This window comes from Canis lupus, chromosome 17 (assembly GCF_003254725.2).
Source record: "Canis lupus dingo isolate Sandy chromosome 17, ASM325472v2, whole genome shotgun sequence".
NCBI lineage: Eukaryota > Metazoa > Chordata > Mammalia > Carnivora > Canidae > Canis > Canis lupus.
Window position 1 is genome coordinate 57,304,092 of NC_064259.1, and position 16,588 is coordinate 57,320,679.

The 16,588-nt window shown below is 52.7% G+C and overlaps 1 protein-coding gene, 2 long non-coding RNA genes, 1 other non-coding gene and 1 pseudogene across 5 annotated transcripts in view; 4 read left to right on the forward strand and 1 right to left on the reverse strand.

The window, feature by feature from the left end:
- LOC112664092 (phosphodiesterase 4D interacting protein) overlaps nucleotides 1-16,588 on the forward strand; it is a 400,486-nt gene that overhangs the window by 229,870 nt on the left and 154,028 nt on the right. The gene's annotated exons all lie outside the window — the stretch shown is intronic.
- On the forward strand, nucleotides 8,123-10,990 carry LOC112664091 (uncharacterized). The gene is made up of 2 exons (XR_003139498.3): nucleotides 8,123-8,577; nucleotides 9,293-10,990. It is a non-coding gene; the product is annotated as an uncharacterized LOC112664091 (long non-coding RNA).
- Nucleotides 8,326-8,471, forward strand: LOC112665137 (U1 spliceosomal RNA; annotated as a pseudogene).
- Nucleotides 13,380-13,536, reverse strand: LOC112665174 (U1 spliceosomal RNA). Its single transcript, XR_003140266.1, has one exon. It is a non-coding gene; the product is annotated as a U1 spliceosomal RNA (small nuclear RNA).
- LOC125752741 (uncharacterized) lies at nucleotides 14,534-16,180 on the forward strand. Its single transcript, XR_007402899.1, has 2 exons — nucleotides 14,534-15,139; nucleotides 15,745-16,180. It is a non-coding gene; the product is annotated as an uncharacterized LOC125752741 (long non-coding RNA).

The following is a 16,588-nucleotide window of genomic DNA, read 5'->3' on the forward strand; positions in this document are numbered from 1 at the left end:
TCTTTTAATTGTTTGTCTCTTTTTTCCTCAGTTTCCCTCTTTGCTATCAACTTGTCTTCTATGTCACTCACCCGTTCTTCCACCTCGTTAACCCTCGTCGTTAGGACTTCTAGTTTGGATTGCATCTCATTCAATTGATTTTTAATTTCTGCCTGATTAGCTCTAAATTCTGCAGTCATGAAGTCTCTTGAGTCCTTTATGCTTTTTTCTAGAGCCACCAGTAGCTGTATAATAGTGCTTCTGAATTGGCTTTCTGACATTGAATTGTAATCCAGATTTTGTAACTCTGTGGGAGAGAGGACTGTTTCTGATTCTTTCTTTTGAGGTGAGGTTTTCCTTCTAGTCATTTTGCTCAGTGCAGAGTGGCCAAAAGCAAGTTGTATTGGGAAAAAGAGAAAAAGAGAGGAGAGAAAGAAGGAAAGAAAAGAGAAAGAGAAAAAAAGGGGAAGAGAAAAAAAAAACGAAAGAAAAAAAAAGAAGAAAAAGAGAAAGAAAAAGAAAGGAGAAAAAAAGGGGGGGTGGGGGAAGGAAACAAATCAAAAAGCAAAACAAAACAAAACAAAAAAAAAAACAAAAAAACAAAACAAAACAAAACAAAAAACCAAAAAAAAAAAAAAAAAGAAAAAAAAAAAAAAGGGAACCACAGGGGAGTATCTTCTGATTCTGTGTTCTTTAAGTCTTTAAGTCCCTTGGCTTCTCCTGGAAGTTGTCCGTCTAGCTGGTGTTCTGGGGGAGGGGCCTGTTGTGCTGATTCTCAGGTGTCAGCAGTTGGGGGAGCTGCTGTGCCCCTGCCTGGTGCAGGGCTCGGTGGGGGTTGTTTACCCCGTGAGGCCGCAGGAGGAACAGCCCCAGTGGCGGGGCAGCTCTGCAGCCCTGGATTCAGCTCCGGCAGGAACTCCGTCTGCAGGGCCTGGAGGCTCCGGGCGGGGCCGCTGATCTGCTCAGCTGGGGCAGGAGCGTCCTTGCTGTCCGGGGCCCTCCCGGCCTCTGCCTGTCCCGGGGGGAGGCTGGATCCTGGGCTGTGTCCCGGCGCCCTGTGCTCCGGAGCCTGCGCTGTTGGATTCGCGCTCCCGGGCCGCGCAGCCCCCTCCGCGGAGCCGCCGCCCGAGCCCCTCCGAGCTGCTCCTGGAACCGCGCAGCCCCCTCCGCACGGAGCCTCTTCCTCTGCCCGAGCCCGGCCGAGCTGCTCCCGGGGCCGCGCAGCCCCCTCCGCGGAGCCGCCGCCCGAGCCCCTCCGAGCTGCTCCGGGTCCCGCCGAGCGCGCTGCAGCCCTTAGGGAGCTCGGCGCACTCTCCTGGGCGCGCAGTTGCTGTTACTGTCCCGGGGAGCCCGAGGGCATCTGCTCCCTCCTGTGTCCTGCTCCACCTCCCCGCGAGCCCCTTTCCGCCCGGGAAGGTCGGTGCAGCTCCTGCTCCTCCGGGACGGGGCTCTCCTGTCCTGGGGACACTCGCCCCGGCCTCAGCCCGGCTCCTCGCGGGGCCCCTCACCCTTGGAGGCCTTTGTTCCTTTATTTCTTTTTCCCCGTCTTCCTACCTTGATAGAAGCACGAACTCTTCTCACTGTTGCATTCCAGCTGGTCTCTCTTTAAATCTCAGGCCGAATTCATAGATTTTCAGGATAATTTGAAGGTTTTCTAGGTAGTTTGGTGGAGACAGGTGATTTGGAGACCCTACTCTTCCGCCATCTTCTGTCTGATCCAATCTTAACAGGAAAACCATACCTCGGTAAGACGTCTTCCAGCAGTTTCTTGGTCATGGTCTGTGCTGTTTCATGTTTGGTGGGAAATGCCTCTGTCCATCCTGATAAAGTATCTACAAACACTAGTAAATACCTGTATCCGTATTTTCCAGGTTTCACCTCAGTGAAGTCCACTTCCCAGTAGGCTCCTGGGTGGTCCCCCCGGAGCCGGGTGCCTGGGTTAGATCCATGGGCAGTGGCATTAGTTAACTGGCATGCGTGGCAGCTCGCCACAATCTGCTCGATCTTTGCTCGAGAGTCTTTAATAGTGATCTTTGCATGTCGTATGAGGTCTTCCATCTTCCGTGTCCCCATGTGAGTGCTCCGATGCATTTGGGATAGGGCTCGCAGTCCTAGATCCTCTGGCAGGATGATGCAGGAGTCTGCGGCCCTCCACCAGCCACGCAAGCACTGGGTCATAGGCAAGCGTTTGATCCACTGTAAGTCCGCATCAGTATAGTTGGGGGTGTCAGGCAGGGTCGCAGGGTTGCTGCCCCTGATCAGGTCTCCATTTCCATGGTTACAGCTGCCCCCACAAATCTGAGTCCTTCTTGGATGAAACTGCTGCCGTCCATGTACCAGGTGGTGTCCGCGTTCGGCAGTGGCTGGTCCTGGAGATCAGCTCTGATTCCGTGCACCTGTGCCAAAATTTCTTGACAGTCATGCAGAGGGGGGTCCCAGTCTGGGTTAGGGAGACGAGAGGCATGGGGTATTGGCAGCCCCTGACAGGGTCTGCCCCCATCTTTAGTTCTATGTATATGGCCAGTCGGTGCCGGGCCAGCCCAGTTCCCCCAGCTTCTGCCCATGCTTGGGGAAATTCCTGCAGCCAACGGTCAGTGTCAGTCATTGGGGCTGAGGGTGGAGAGAGGTTTGTCTGAATAGGGTGCCCGCCCTAGTTTAGGATTTTTGCCCCTTCGGGGTGGAAGCAAATTTGTGTCCCCATCTTGGTGAGTAATCCTGACCTAACAACAAGGTAGGGACACTCAGGAATGACCATGAAGGAGTGGGATACCCGGCCCATGCCGAGAGCCACAGTTCTTCGGGTAGTCCATGAGTACTGTTTGGTGCCCGTGGCCCCTTGCACCCATGAAGTCTTGTTTGCCAATTTCCCTTGGGGCTATAATAAAACCGAATGTTGTGCCCCAGGGTCCACTAGCAATTCAATAGGTTGCCCCCCTCCAGTCTAAGAGTTACTCTGGGCTCGGGGAGGGGTGCTGAACCCCGACTCCCCTAATCGTCCAGATCCTCCATTTCCAAGATTTTGGCAGGGGCCTTAGATCTTTTGTTAGGGCCATCTTTCACCCAGTGGCCCTCTTCTTTGCAATAAGCACATTGGTTTTTGTTCAGTTTGGGGCACTCCCGACGGGGACCAGGGCCATCCTCCTTACCTGTCCCTGAAACCAGCTTCTTGAGGTGTCTCTGTCTTTCCTGTGGGTCATCCATGGTTGTGGCCAGCAGGATCTTGGCCAGGTTTCAGGTCTGCCGGTCACTTAGTTTGGTTTGCTGCTCTTCTGGACTTTATTATTATAGACTCTTTCTGCTACTATAAGTCCTGCAAGCTCTTCTCCTAGTATTCTAAGAAGGCTGCTGGACTCTCGTCCTTACCCTGTCTTGCATAACCATACTTCGGCCAGATTGGTCGGCTTGCGCGGCAGCCTGGAGACCTGCCCCTAGAGTCTGGCGGTGGACCCGGAGTCTCTCCTTACCTTCAGCTGAGTTGTGCGCTTTGGGGGGTAAAGATAGTTTTAGCCAAGGAGGGGAATTCTCGATCATGTCCTGCCAGACCAAGATGTAGGGCACCTGGTCAGGGTGGCCGTCCGGTTTGTCCCTGAAGATCACGGCCTTAACCTGTAAGATTCTAGGTAGGTGGAAAGTTCCTTCTCGGGGCCATCCACGCCAAAGGTTGGCCATTCTGACATGCAGTAAGTTTGAAATTTCCCTCTCCTTATGTAAACAGTTCTGACAGTTAACAAAGGCACAGTAACAGACAAACGTTCCAGTGCAGAGACAAAACAGAAAGTAATCCGAAGGGCTGGCAGCCGGCCCTCCTTACAGACAAGGACCCCATCCTCCGGGCAGGGGCAAGGGACGTCTCCTCAAGACCCCCGGTCCACGGCCCACCAGCGCGTCCACCTAAGCCGATGCCGACCCAATACAGATTGGAATTCCTACAGGTAAAAGTACAGTTTAGAGCTCTCAGAGAATATGTGCACAAAAGGTGGAAAAAGTTGAGTGCACTCACCACGCGTGAAACCCTCCGGATGGGGTCCTGGAGTACTCTCGGATCCCAGAGGAGCCCCCAAATGTTGTGCCCAAGATTACGTACCCGAGAAACCACCAAGGAGCCGACACCAATGCAAACACACGAGAGTTTATTTATAAGCTCGAGCTTGGGTCCAAGTATACCCGACACAGCGGAGCAGGGACTTGGACCCCGAGCTGGGTTTCAGCTTAGTTTTTTTTTTTTTTTTTTTTAAGATTTTATTCATTTTTTCATGGGCGACAGAGAGAGAGAGGCAGAGACACAAGCAGGGGGAGAATCAGGCTCCATGCAGGGAGCCCGACGTGGGACTCGATCCCAGGACTCCAGGATCACGCCCTGAGGTTTCAGCTTAGTTTTATGGGCTGGTCTAGGGGACCTCCGGAAGGGGGGATGGGGAGGAATTTCTCAAGTTCTGTTTACATTCTGATATGTGGCTTTCAAGGGCGTTAAGCTGTAAGCCGTTTTCTTTCTGTAACTGAATAATGTAAACTTCAGCTCTTATTCACAGGAGCCTGGGATGGCTGTACTTGTGCTAACACTGAACTTCAAGTGCAATGGCCTTAATTTTCTCGGCCTCCACAGGATGAAAGTCACTAACTTGAAAGACAGAGACACCAAGTGGGAGCTCACGTTGCCCTGTGGTAATTTGAGCGTCCCAGCAGGTCCTCCTACATCCCTGTGCTGCCAGGGCTGGCGCGCATGGATGCTGTGATTAGTAATCCATGGAGAACTCAGATATTGCTTCTGGAAAATTCATTTGATGTCCATACCATTTAGGAAAGCAATGACTTATGATGTCATATAAATCTCAGCTCTGCTCAGGATCCAGTCACAGATCAGTGTGGGGAAAAGCCCTAAAGCCCATTCTTGCATGTCACCCTTTGGGAGATGTTGAAAAGTAGTTCCGTGCCGGAAGAGAACTTGTTGCAACAAACATTTACGTGTGAGAGGATGATTCTCTAATATCTCCCTCTTTGTTTTTTTAAAAATATTTTATTTATTTATTCATATTCATAGAGACAGCTAGAGAGAGAGGCAGAGACACAGGCAGAGGGAGAAGCAGGCACCATGCAGGGAGGGTCTCCAGGATCACACCCTGAGCTGCAGGTGGCGCTAACCACTGCACCACCGGGGCTGCCCATATCTCCCTCTTTGTAAGTTGTCCTACCCCTCCCTGTGAAAGTAACAGAGCCCATTCTTAAAAATTAAAAAAATCTTTCTGTGTGATCACCAATGGTTCTCACTCTGCAAAAGTCACATAAGAACCTTGCTGAGCCAGGGGCAGGGAACAGACTGGGAATCTCACAGGAAAGAATGGCAAGAAAAAAGATGGCAGGGGATGAGGAAAACAAAGGCAAAAGAAATGTAGATAAGGTGAAATTACCTTAGAATCCACAGCCCATTGATACATACTTGAGAGAGGCAGTGCATGATCTTCCTCTAGGAATTCCCAAATGCCTTAATAGCAATGCTTTGCTAGAAGCAAAAGGCAACCCTAGCTAAACAACAGCTTGACCTCCAGGATTGGGGAAGTCTCCTTTAACACCTAAAAGTCCCTAGGGAAACATCTTTATCTCTAAACTGGCGTCCCCACCCCTCCCCCGAAAGTATAGAATCAATGGCTCCTCACAATCAGTGGGCAAGGAACCTGCCCTCGGGTCCGGCCCAGAGCTTTAATAAAACCATCTTTTTGCACTGAAAAAGCTTCATCAATTCTTTCTTGAACTTTTGCTCCTTGCCCATGTCACATCAGCTGGTACCTAAAGTTAACGGGTAAACACTTCAAACTAGCACTGACCTGTTGACTTCAGACCACCTGCAGAATCTGTACAGAATTCATCACCACATTCCGAAGATCTCATTATCCTTGAAGTCAATGAGCCAGACGCTTTCATTGGTTCTCTGCTGATGTGTTACCGAGTCGGCATAAACACAGCAGCTTAAAACAACACACAATTTTTATCTTATAGATCTGAGGGTGCAAAGTCCCAACACAGATCAACTGGACTGAATTCAAGATGTCAACATGGTCATCTTCCCTCCTGGAGGCTCTGGGAGACAGTGAAACTGAAACCTTACTAAGATGCAGTCCGGAGGTTTTGACAGGGGAGCTCCTGCACCCCCCTGACCTCCTAGGGCACTGCAGCCCCAAGGGGAACAGACGGATCTGACCTTAGACAGGCTTGACATTTCACATGGTTAGGCCTCTGCTGACCCAGCCACAGTAAGAAACGCCAGCCTTGTTTCCCCAGGGAGATGTCAGCCCACTTCCAATGCACAGTTCCCCCCTCTGACTTTTAGAACAGCCTTCCAAACTGAGCCCTTTCAGCCAGAAAGAAGAGCTTCCCTCCTATTTGTTCTCAGGACTTGCCTATGATCTGGCCACAACTTGTTCATCCCAGATTGCCTTTCCCTTAAGATTCCCACAGATCCCAGTTTTGCTGGTAAAATACCTGGCGGTTTCTCTTTTTTAGGTTTCCAGACAGTGTGTCCCTTTGCCTGCTGCAGCTTTGAGAGCCCCCCCTCCCCCGCCCCCATCCTCGGCCCCAGCAACAGCAGGCAGAGTCCTCCTCACACAGCATCCCCCCGACCTCCTATTTGGCCTCTTCCTGTTGAAGGGCCCCTGTCATTCCAGGGGGCTGGCTGGATAACCAGGCAGGGTCATCTCCCCATCTCAAGGTGCTTACCGTCAGCACCTCTGCAGGGGCCCTCGCGCTGTGTGATGGAACACCACGGTCACAGGTTCCCGGCATCAGCGTGGGGACCTCCTAGGCAGGGGGCATTCCTGTGCCCACCACCACCCTATTCACTGAGGTGACTAGTGGACGCCCCCTACCCCCCAATCCTTTGTGATTTCAACAATTCGGTAAAAGTAAAACACGCCTCAAGGCGCAATGGGAACAAGGCAGATCAGAACCCTAGGGCGCTCCACGGATGACCATAAGGTTGCCCAAGTACTCGTCTCTTCAGAGGCGCGGCTTTGCCCCGTTTCCCAGACCTGGCTTTTTCCCTGGGAGGCTGATTTGATCGCAGAAGTCGCATCCAAGGGGACGCGCCCAGCGGTGGAGGGAGGGATGGAGGGAAGGCGGTGGCAGAAGGGGCGCCTGGGACCCCACTCCCCGCTGCTCTGAACTGTGAGTCTGGTCCCAGGGAGCAGAAGGGATGGTGCCCTTGGCCCTGCCCTTGCCTCTCAAGCAGGGGGACCCTTGTGCGCCTCCCCGGGCGGCCACGAGGGGGCGCACTCCCTCCCCGGATCCCACCCGGGGAACCGGCAGGCACCTGGGTGTTTTCAGCCTGGGGGACCTGGGGGCCAGGTGTCAGCCCGAGGGCCCAGAGGTTCCTGACGTCGGCCCCACCCCGGGGGTGTCCCTGCCGGGAGCGGTGGGGTGGGTGGGCAGCTGGCACGGAGGCTGAGGTCCTCAGGTGCAGGCATCGCAGTCCGTCTCCTCCAAACCAGGTTCTGGACAGAGAGAGAGAGAGAGAGCAGGTATCCGCGGCGGCGCTTCCCTGGCTGGTGGAAAGTCCTTCCTCACGGTCCTCCAGGCTGCGCAGGCTTGTCTGTGCTGAGGGCTGTGCGTGTGCGTGTGCGCGTGCGCGTGTGTGTGGAGGGGTCCTGAGGCCGAGCTGAGGGAGAAGCAGGAGGAATGGTAACAAAATCAGGCTGGAGGGAAGGAAACAGGGGAGACTGGAAGGTGAGGAAGAAAGCCAAGGCAGGGAGAGGAGGAGGAGGAGGGGGGGAGAGGGAGGAGCTGGTGGAGGAGCGGCTGGAGCAGGAGGAGGAGCAGGAGCAGGAGGAGGAGCAGGAGCAGGAGGAGGAGCAGGAGCAGGAGCAGGAGCCTCAGAGCAGGAGCAGGAGCCTCAGAGCAGGAGCAGGAGGAGGAGCAGGAGCAGGAGCAGGAGCAGGAGCCTCAGAGCAGGAGCAGGAGGAAGAGCAGGAGCAGGAGCAGGAGCCTCAGAGCAGGAGCAGGAGCCTCAGAGCAGGAGCAGGAGGAGGAGCAGGAGCAGGAGCCTCAGAGCAGGAGCAGGAGCAGGAGCCTCAGAGCTGCGATCCTAGGGGGGGACCCAGGTGGGGCGGGGCGGGGCGGGGCGGCGAGGCCGTGACGTCAAGAGGGGCGTGTCGGATGCAAACGAGGCCCCGGCGGGCTGCGGCTCCCGGCGCTGGACTCCCCGGGGCGGTGGCGGCGGCAGCGCCCTCGCTCGCACTGTGTTCGGGAGAGTTGTGTGGGGGCTGAGGATGCTCGGGACAGGAGTGGGTGCGGAGGGTTTTGGGGTGTCGGCCGGGTGAGCGTGTGTGTGTAAGGTGGAGGCGCGCGGGGCTGCCGCGGGGCGGGGGAGACCCCACGGCCCCGCAGGTGGTTCTCCCGGGCGAGGCTCGGCCGTTGCACGCGGGCCGTGCTGACCCCTGCGGTGTCCCCGCGCGGGGGACTCGGCTGCGCAGTTGTGCTAGTGGGGCCTGCGCGCGCTCGCCCCGGCCGGCGGGTCTAAGGGAAGGTGCGGCTCTTTACTTTCTCCTGGTACTTTTCCGTGGCGACAGCTTTCCAGTGGCGAAGACGTTTCTGCCCCTGAGGCCTGTTTAGGTGATAAGCTCAGCTTTTTCCTTTTCTACGGAGGCTCTGGGCGGCTCCTACCTGCGACCTGGAGGCGGAGCTTGGCTTTTCCGCTCTCCCTGGGCTCCTTCCTGGAGCGGGGACGCCGCGCCCCGGAGCTCCCCGCACCTCTGCCTGCGTCTCCCTACGGGGCTCGCAGTCCCGCCGCCTGGCAAAGGTGCTTTCTTCAGTCCCCGCAGCTTTGCAGAGCACACGTCTGCGTCCTCCGTTTCTTTCCTCCCCGCTTCCTCCCAGCCCCACCCACCCGGCACCCTGCGGGACCTCCCCCAAGCTCCAGGCTCTACCGCTCCTTAGGATGGGCCCTTCCTGCCCTACCCGTAGAGCCTTCCTCGGAGGGCCCTTGGGGGAATGGAGACGGGCGAGCTTGGCAGCTTTACGTGTATAAGACCGTTTTAAGTAGTCTCCGCTCCGAAGGTGGGGCTCCGGACTCAGCTCACCTGATGGAGACGGGCCGCCAGGCGCCCCTTCAGGGCTCATAAAGACGCACCTGTGTCCATTCGCAAATATTCACTGGGTTGGACACCACAGAAATTTCACAAACAGCAGGTTAGCTCTTAAGCAAGGCGCGTTTTGCCCTCTCCACTCTGGGTCTGAAGCTTAAACCGTCCTTACAGCCGTGTGAGCCTTGCTTCCTAAATCCAAGCTTTAAGGGTTTTAAGCGGTTTCTGGCTTTATGCTTTCACAGGAGCTGGGCCTCTACTCTGCAAGGTCTCTCTCTCTATTCAGGATCGACATAGAGGTTTTCCAAATTTGAAGTTAACATAGGAGCCACACCAAAAAGGACTTACAGGACTTGTTCACTCTCTTGCCTGAAACAACAAAACAAAACAGGACAGAAGCACACAAGATGCACGAAATGCAGATTTATTTCCAAAAATACCGGGTCAGGCAAAGAGGATAGTACTCCTGGAGATATGGAGACACAGGTGACCTGAGCCCTACAGCTGCTCCAAGGCACTGCCTCCAGATCTTATCCAAGCCAGCAGGGGTGGCGTTGGAAGAGGAGCCCTGTGGACACCTTGGAGTTTAGGACTCTGAGCTGAGAGACCCCAGGACAGCATCCGGGGAGGATAGAACTGCGGAAAGGAACCATGGAAGAGCTGTGGAGGGGCCTGCGGCGTGCAACAGGGTCCTCCCTGAGACACGACGACAGCACCTCTGAGGACAATCATAGGACCAGGGCCTGGCACTCTCGCAGGCTACGGCCCCCTTTCAGGATCAATCCTCTGAAAACAACCCAAAGCTGACACAGATGTGAGAACCACCAGAGCAGGACTAGAAAGTGTTTGTTTGTTACAAGTGCATTCATTCCTTTGGTTCAAAATATTCAGCAGATATATGGAAAATGTGAAAATGATCCAATCTCACGTTAAGAGATGAGAACCACAGAGTCTGAAAGGACTTGTATAGCAAGGGCTGAATGCGATTCGAGGAGGCAGAAGGAAAATGTTTGATAGCAATCCTATGGGAATCTGCGGGTCGCGGTATTGCCATCTTAACCACGTACACCTTGCTTCCCACCCGGGAGCGCAGCATGTCTTTCCACTCTTTTTTTTTTTTTTTAACTTTTTTTATTTATTTATGATAGTCACAGAGAGAGAGAGAGAGGCAGAGACATAGGCAGAGGGAGAAGCAGGCTCCATGCACCGGGAGCCCGATGTGGGATTCGATCCCGGGTCTCCAGGATCGCGTCCTGGGCCAAAGGCAGGCGCCAAACCGCTGCACCACCCAGGGACCCTGTCTTTCCACTCTTTAGGTCTTCTTGAATCTCTTGCAGCAACGTTGTGTCGTTTTCAGTGTACAGATTTTGTTCTCCTTGAATCAATTATTCCTAGATACTTTATTCTGGTGGACGCTATTGTAAATGGAACGGTTTTCGTAATTTCCTTTTCTGATTGTTCATTGCTTGTGTGTAGAAACACTAGCAATGTGGTGTGTCCTGTATCCTGACACTCTGTAGAATTAGGTTATGGAGTTGGGCCGCGTCAGTATTTGGTATTTTTTCTCACTATAGGAGCATGTCATCTGCAAATACAGATACCAGCGGACCCTTGAAAATCCTGGGGGTTAGGGGTACAGATTCCCACAATTAAAATCTGTGTATTACTTTTGACTCCACAAAGACTTATCTGCTCATAGCCTACTGACGCCTTACATGTAAAAAAAAAAAAGAGTTGATTAACATATATTTTGCATGTTATTTGTATCATAGTTTATTCATTTGATTCAGTGATAGTAACTGTCATTGAGAAAATCCTAAGAGAAAATACATTTACAGTACTATACTGTATTTATTCAAAAAATTATATGTAGAAGTGGACGTATGTTCACTTCAAATTGAACGCACGTTGTTCAAATCAATTCTAACTCCTGTTGTTCCACAGTCAAGTATACTTTTATTGCTGCCTCTTCAAATGTTTCCCGTCACCTTCAGGTTTTTAAAATTGATTTCTAGTTGATACAAATGTAACATCAATTTCACAACACAGTGACTGGAGAACTCCATGAATTATGTTATGGTCTCTAGAGGTGTAGCTACCCTCGCCACATGCAGTTATTAACTATACCACCAAGTAGATAATATGAGATCTACCCTCTTAACAACTATTTTTAAAAATCTTCACTCGAAGATGTTTTGACAGAGTGTAGAATTCTTTGCCCTACCTCTCTCCTCACCACCACCACAGGCCACCTAAGGAGGTTCTCTGTTTTAGGTCAGCTCAGCCCCTCAGTCCTGGCGCAGGATGCTCAGCCTAGGCCAGGGAAATACAGATCAGCGGGAGCCCTTCTTCTCTGCGAGCCCAGCTCCAATTTGAAGGACACGGGGCCCCTTCTAGGTCCCTGCAGGGATGGCTCATCCCCAAGTAGTTGCCCCAAGAGAGGTGGCCAGAAAGGGGTAGAGCCCCCCAAAACCCATCCCAAACTCCCCTAGTTAGACAGAGGAGAAGGTTAATGGTGCCACAGGCACTTTTCTGTCTGCTGATGGGAAGGGGCAGTGCGGTGGGAGCCTCAAGCTAGTGCAGGAGGAAGCCTCAAAGGTTAACCTAAAGGTTGGTGGGTAGAGCCTACCCAGGGACCAAGCCTACTTAAGATCCATCCAGATCCTGCCAACTGCTTTCGTGTGTCCTGCAGCCCTCACTTGCTCCCAGAATCTCCAGAGAGCTGGTCCCCCCATCTTGCTTGCTGCCCCCCGGTCTCCTTGTGCCACCTGGAGGTTTCCTCCCTTAAGTCATCTGCCACCTTGTGGAGTCCAGAGGAACTGCCAGCGGCAGAGGTGGAAGGCACTGGCCCTGATCCTGGACTCCAGCTGTGCCATCAGAGGAAGACAAACCGTGAGAGACTCCTAACTCTGGGAAACAAAGGGTTGTGGAAAGGGAGGTGGGTGGGGGGATGGGGTAACTGGGTGACGGGCCCTAAGGAGGGCACTTGATGGGATGAGCACTGGGTGTTATACTCTATGTTGGTAAATTGGAAATGCAGCTAAGACCAGGTACCATTTTACACCAGCTAGTGAGATTGTGTTCAAAAGACACCACCGAGCGTTGCTGAGGATGTGGAGCATGGGAGCCTCCTCTATTGCTGAGAACATAACGTACAAGAGCCACGTTGGAAACCACTTTGAGGGTTCCTTAAAAGTTAAGCAAAAGCTTCCCATAGGATCCAGCAATCCCACGGCTAGAAACCTAGCTGAGAGAAGTAAAAACATACTTCCACTCAGGAGTCCTACAGAAATGTTCAGGGCAGCATTCCCGACATTAGGAAAAAACCTGGCAAACAGCACAAAGGTCTGTCAAGTGGTGAATGGCCAAAGCGTGGCCTAGGAGTCACGTGGAATTCTAATAAGCAATAAGAAAAGGCAGAGAAATCTGATGAAGCTCCAGCATGGAATAACCTCAAAGCACGCTAAGTTCAGGAGCCAGTCACCAATGACTACGTGCTGTCCTACTCGGTTAACATAAAACGTCCAGCCGAGGACAATGTGTAGAGACAGGAAGCAGAGCCAAGTGGCTGGGGGCCGAGGGGGGAACTTGAGAACGGAGGGTCTTGAGAGCCGCTGAAGGGAACGTGGGTGGGTGAGAAAAGCGTCTGAACAACCAGGTGGTACTGAACAGGTGTTGACGATATGTAAATTCTATCTAAAAGTGTGTGTGTGTGTGGCGGGGGGGATCCTTCGCGAGTGGACAGACGTGCTTCTTTAAACGCGGGTCAAGGGGCTGCCCGGGTGGGTCAGCGGTTTAGCGCCGCCTTCAGCCCAGGGCGTGACCCTGGAGACCCGGGATCGAATCCCACATCCAGCTCCCGGTGCATGGAGCCTGCCTCTCTCTCTTTCTCTCTGTGACTATCATAAATAAATAAAAATTTAAAAAAAATAAAAATAAAATAAAATAAACGCGGGTCAAGGGGCAGCCCGGGTGGGTCAGCGGTTTAGCGCCGCCTTCAGCCCAGGGCGTGACCCTGGAGACCCGGGATCGAGTCCCTGTCGGGCTCCCTGCATGGAGGTTCCTTCCTCCACCTGTGTCTCTGCCTCCCCCCCTTCTCTGCTGACCACTCACGAACAAAATGTTAAAAAAAAAAAAAAAAAAAAAGGAAACCAGAGCTTGTTAACTAAACCACCGGAGAAGCAAAGATGGGTTTGCGTGCACACAGGGGCCACCCACGGGTAGACCCAATAAGAACGCAACAAACGAGTCCAGAGTCCTGCTTTACACTCACGAAAAAGCCAAAAAAAATTCCGAAACAAAATACCGTCATCTGCTCTTAAACCCGCCGGCCGAGGCGAGCGCGCGCAGGCCCCACTACCAGAAATTGCGCAGCCGAGTCTCCCGCGCTGGGAAACCGCAGGGGTCAGCACGGCCGAGTGCAACGGCCGAGCCTCGCCCCGGGAGAACCACCTGCGGGATCGTGCTGTGTCCGCCGCCAGGTAAGTATGGCCCGCACCGCCCCGCCCCGCGGCAGCCCCGCGCGCCTTCACCTTACACACACGCTCACCCGGCCGACACCCCAAAACCCTCCGCACCCACTCCTGTCCCGAGCATCCTCAGCCCCCACACAACTCTCCCGAACACAGTGCGAGCGAGGGCGCTGCCGCCGCCACCGCCCGGGGGAGTCCAGCGCCGGGAGCCGCAGCCCGCCGGGGCCTCGTTTGCATCCGACACGCCCCTCGTGACGTCACGGCCTCGCCGCCCCGCCCCGCCCCACCTGGGTCCCCCCCTAGGATCGCAGCTCTGAGGCTCCTGCTCCTGCTCCTCCTCCTGCTCTTGCTCTGAGGCTCTGCTCCTGCTCCTCCTCCTGCTCCAGCCGCTCCTCCACCAGCTCCTCCCTCTCCCCCCCGCCCCTCCTCTCCCTGCCTTGGCTTTCTACCTCACCTTCCAGTCTCCCCTGTTTCCTTCCCTCCAGCCTGATTTTGTTACCATTCCTCCTGCTTCTCCCTCAGCTCGGCCTCAGGACCCCTCCACACACACGCACACGCGCACACGCACACGCACAGCCCTCAGCACAGACAAGCCTGCGCAGCCTGGAGGACCGTGAGGAAGGACTTTCCACCAGCCAGGGAAGCGCAGCCACGGATACATTCTCTTTCTCTCTCTCTCTCTCTCTCACCCTCTAGCAAGTAAATAAAAATCTTTAAAAAAAGAATGTGCCAAATTGTTCTTCAAGATGTTGTACTAAAGTACATTCCTACAATACATATATTATCAAACTTTTTTTTGAAATCTTTGTCATTTTAATAAGGAAAAATAAGGATTTGCCCTTTTTTGTTGTAAGAAAGCTTCAATATTTTTTAGAATGTTCATTGGCCATTTTCCCATTATATACCTTTTTTTTAATGAGAATTCTATAAATGAAGGAAAATAGCTTTTTGTTTGTTGTCAGTACTGCAATTACTTCCCCAGTTTGTCTGAGTTTGTTTCTGATAAAAGGTTTGAATTTTTAGATAGTCAAATTTACTAATCCTTGTTTAACAGCTTCTAAATATTTATCTATTGTTTCCGAGAGAGAGAGAGATAACAATACTTTTTTGTTTGGGGTTGGAGTAGGAGTTGTTATAATTCTTAGAAGAAGGTTCAAAAAAAAAAAAAAAAAAGAAGAAGGTTCTTGGGTTTCAATGAATTTGTGTTGGAATCCTGACTCTGAATCCTTATCATGCCATCCATTAATTGTGTGGTTGGGCCAAGTGACTTAAGTTCCTTGGGCCTCCGTTTCTGTGTGGATAAGGAGGGAATACCTTATATAGGGTATATAGACCTGGTAAATAGGCTTATCATGAGGGAAGGGATTTTTGTTTATGTTCACTGGTCTATCTTTAGTACTTCAAATTGTGCCTTGCTCACAGGAAGCACACAGTCTACTTGAGATTTGGGTAGTGATCTCGGGTAGAGATAATTACTTCTTGTCTCTCATTACAGGTGACTATGCAGTGTGGTCTGCAGAAACATTGCAGTGTATCCCAGTGGGAATGTTCGCCCCACAGGTGGGGCTGGAGCTGTGGCCATGTTAGTTGGGCCCAAGGCCCCTCTGACCCTCGAGAGAGGTCTGTGATAAACTGTGGAAATGTGGTACCAAGAGACTGTGCACAACAAATGCATAGCTCCCAATCCTAAGTTGGGATACCCGCTACACAGGGCTGAAGTATGGATTTGAGGGTGACGTGGGTTGTCTTCAAAGGGCTGAACTAGAGAGCAAAGGGCAGGTAGGAAGGAAAAGGAGGGATCAGTGAGGTTTCCTCTTCTGCACTATCACGCACTATAAAATGATGCATGGAATGAATGACAGTGATGCTGCAGATGAGGACCTTTAAAGATCTTGACTGCAAATTGAAGGTGAAAGAAGATAATTGAGTATAAGATTTTATGTCGCTGTGGCACTCTGTGGAGTCTCTCTTCACTGTCCAGACTGTCCAGCCTGCTCTTCTGTCAGGCAGAACCATCATGGGGACCCTGCCCACATCCCCTGGCTCCTGTGACATTGGGCACAGGCGGCTCAGAGGTCCAGGCTTGGAGCTGGGCAGGCTCCTAATGCGGGCAGGAGGGCCCCTCCGCATAGCCTTACCTCAGACAAGAAATAGGTACTGGGGGCAAGGGCAGAGGGATGCCCGGGGTGAGACTCACACTGAATGTCCTTCTTTTGCTTCTTTAGATCCTACAGATGGTGGTGCCTGGGAAATCTACACTAGCAGAGTTTCTGCCCATGGATCATGTTTTTAAAAGCACACTCTTAGATGGAAACGGATTGGATTGGACACCGTTGTCCCCAGAAGCAGCGACCCTGGAGAGTGAGGGGCCATCCTTAGTGGTCCTTCCTGCCTTTCTCTGCTGCAGTCACCGTCCTGGGCTAGTGGTGGGGCAGGGGTCCTCTGTGGAAGAGGGAGTGAGGAAGAGGGGAAGGCCTAGCCCAGAATCACCGCCCTCCAGACCTGGGATACAAATCCAGATAACTGCCTATCGTGTTCCCTCGTGGCCATTAGCCTTATTAGATTTCTGTGCTGTTACATCTTGATTCCTTTCTTAAGTTTTCTATCAATTTCCAAATGTTGTAGCTGGTACTAAACCCATAAAACACACTGCAAAAGTGAGGAGGAAATCAGTCTTGTATTTCTTGGAAACTAGAGCACAGGCGTGCCCCAGCTGACATGCCCCAGCTGACATGCAGAGGAGCCTCCTGGACCTCCTGGCTCTGAGGGCCCCACTCTCTGGAGCCCCACCGACCCCCACAGCTGTAAAACTGTTGAGCACTCACCTCACACACACCTGCCTTAATGCAATTCCATTCTCCTAGGAACAGGGGAAACTGTGGGGACACAAGGCCTCTGCACCCGGTTTCCTTCACTGAAGTAAAGATGCCATCATGCAGTTTGGGCTGGAAATGACTGCAAGGGCAGCCGTAGCTCCTTGCTCAGAATTTGCCAGTGTTATCTGGGCAAATAAACACAGGGCCGAGGTTAGTACAGCATGCTTTCTGACTCCTCCAGCCAAAAAAGAGA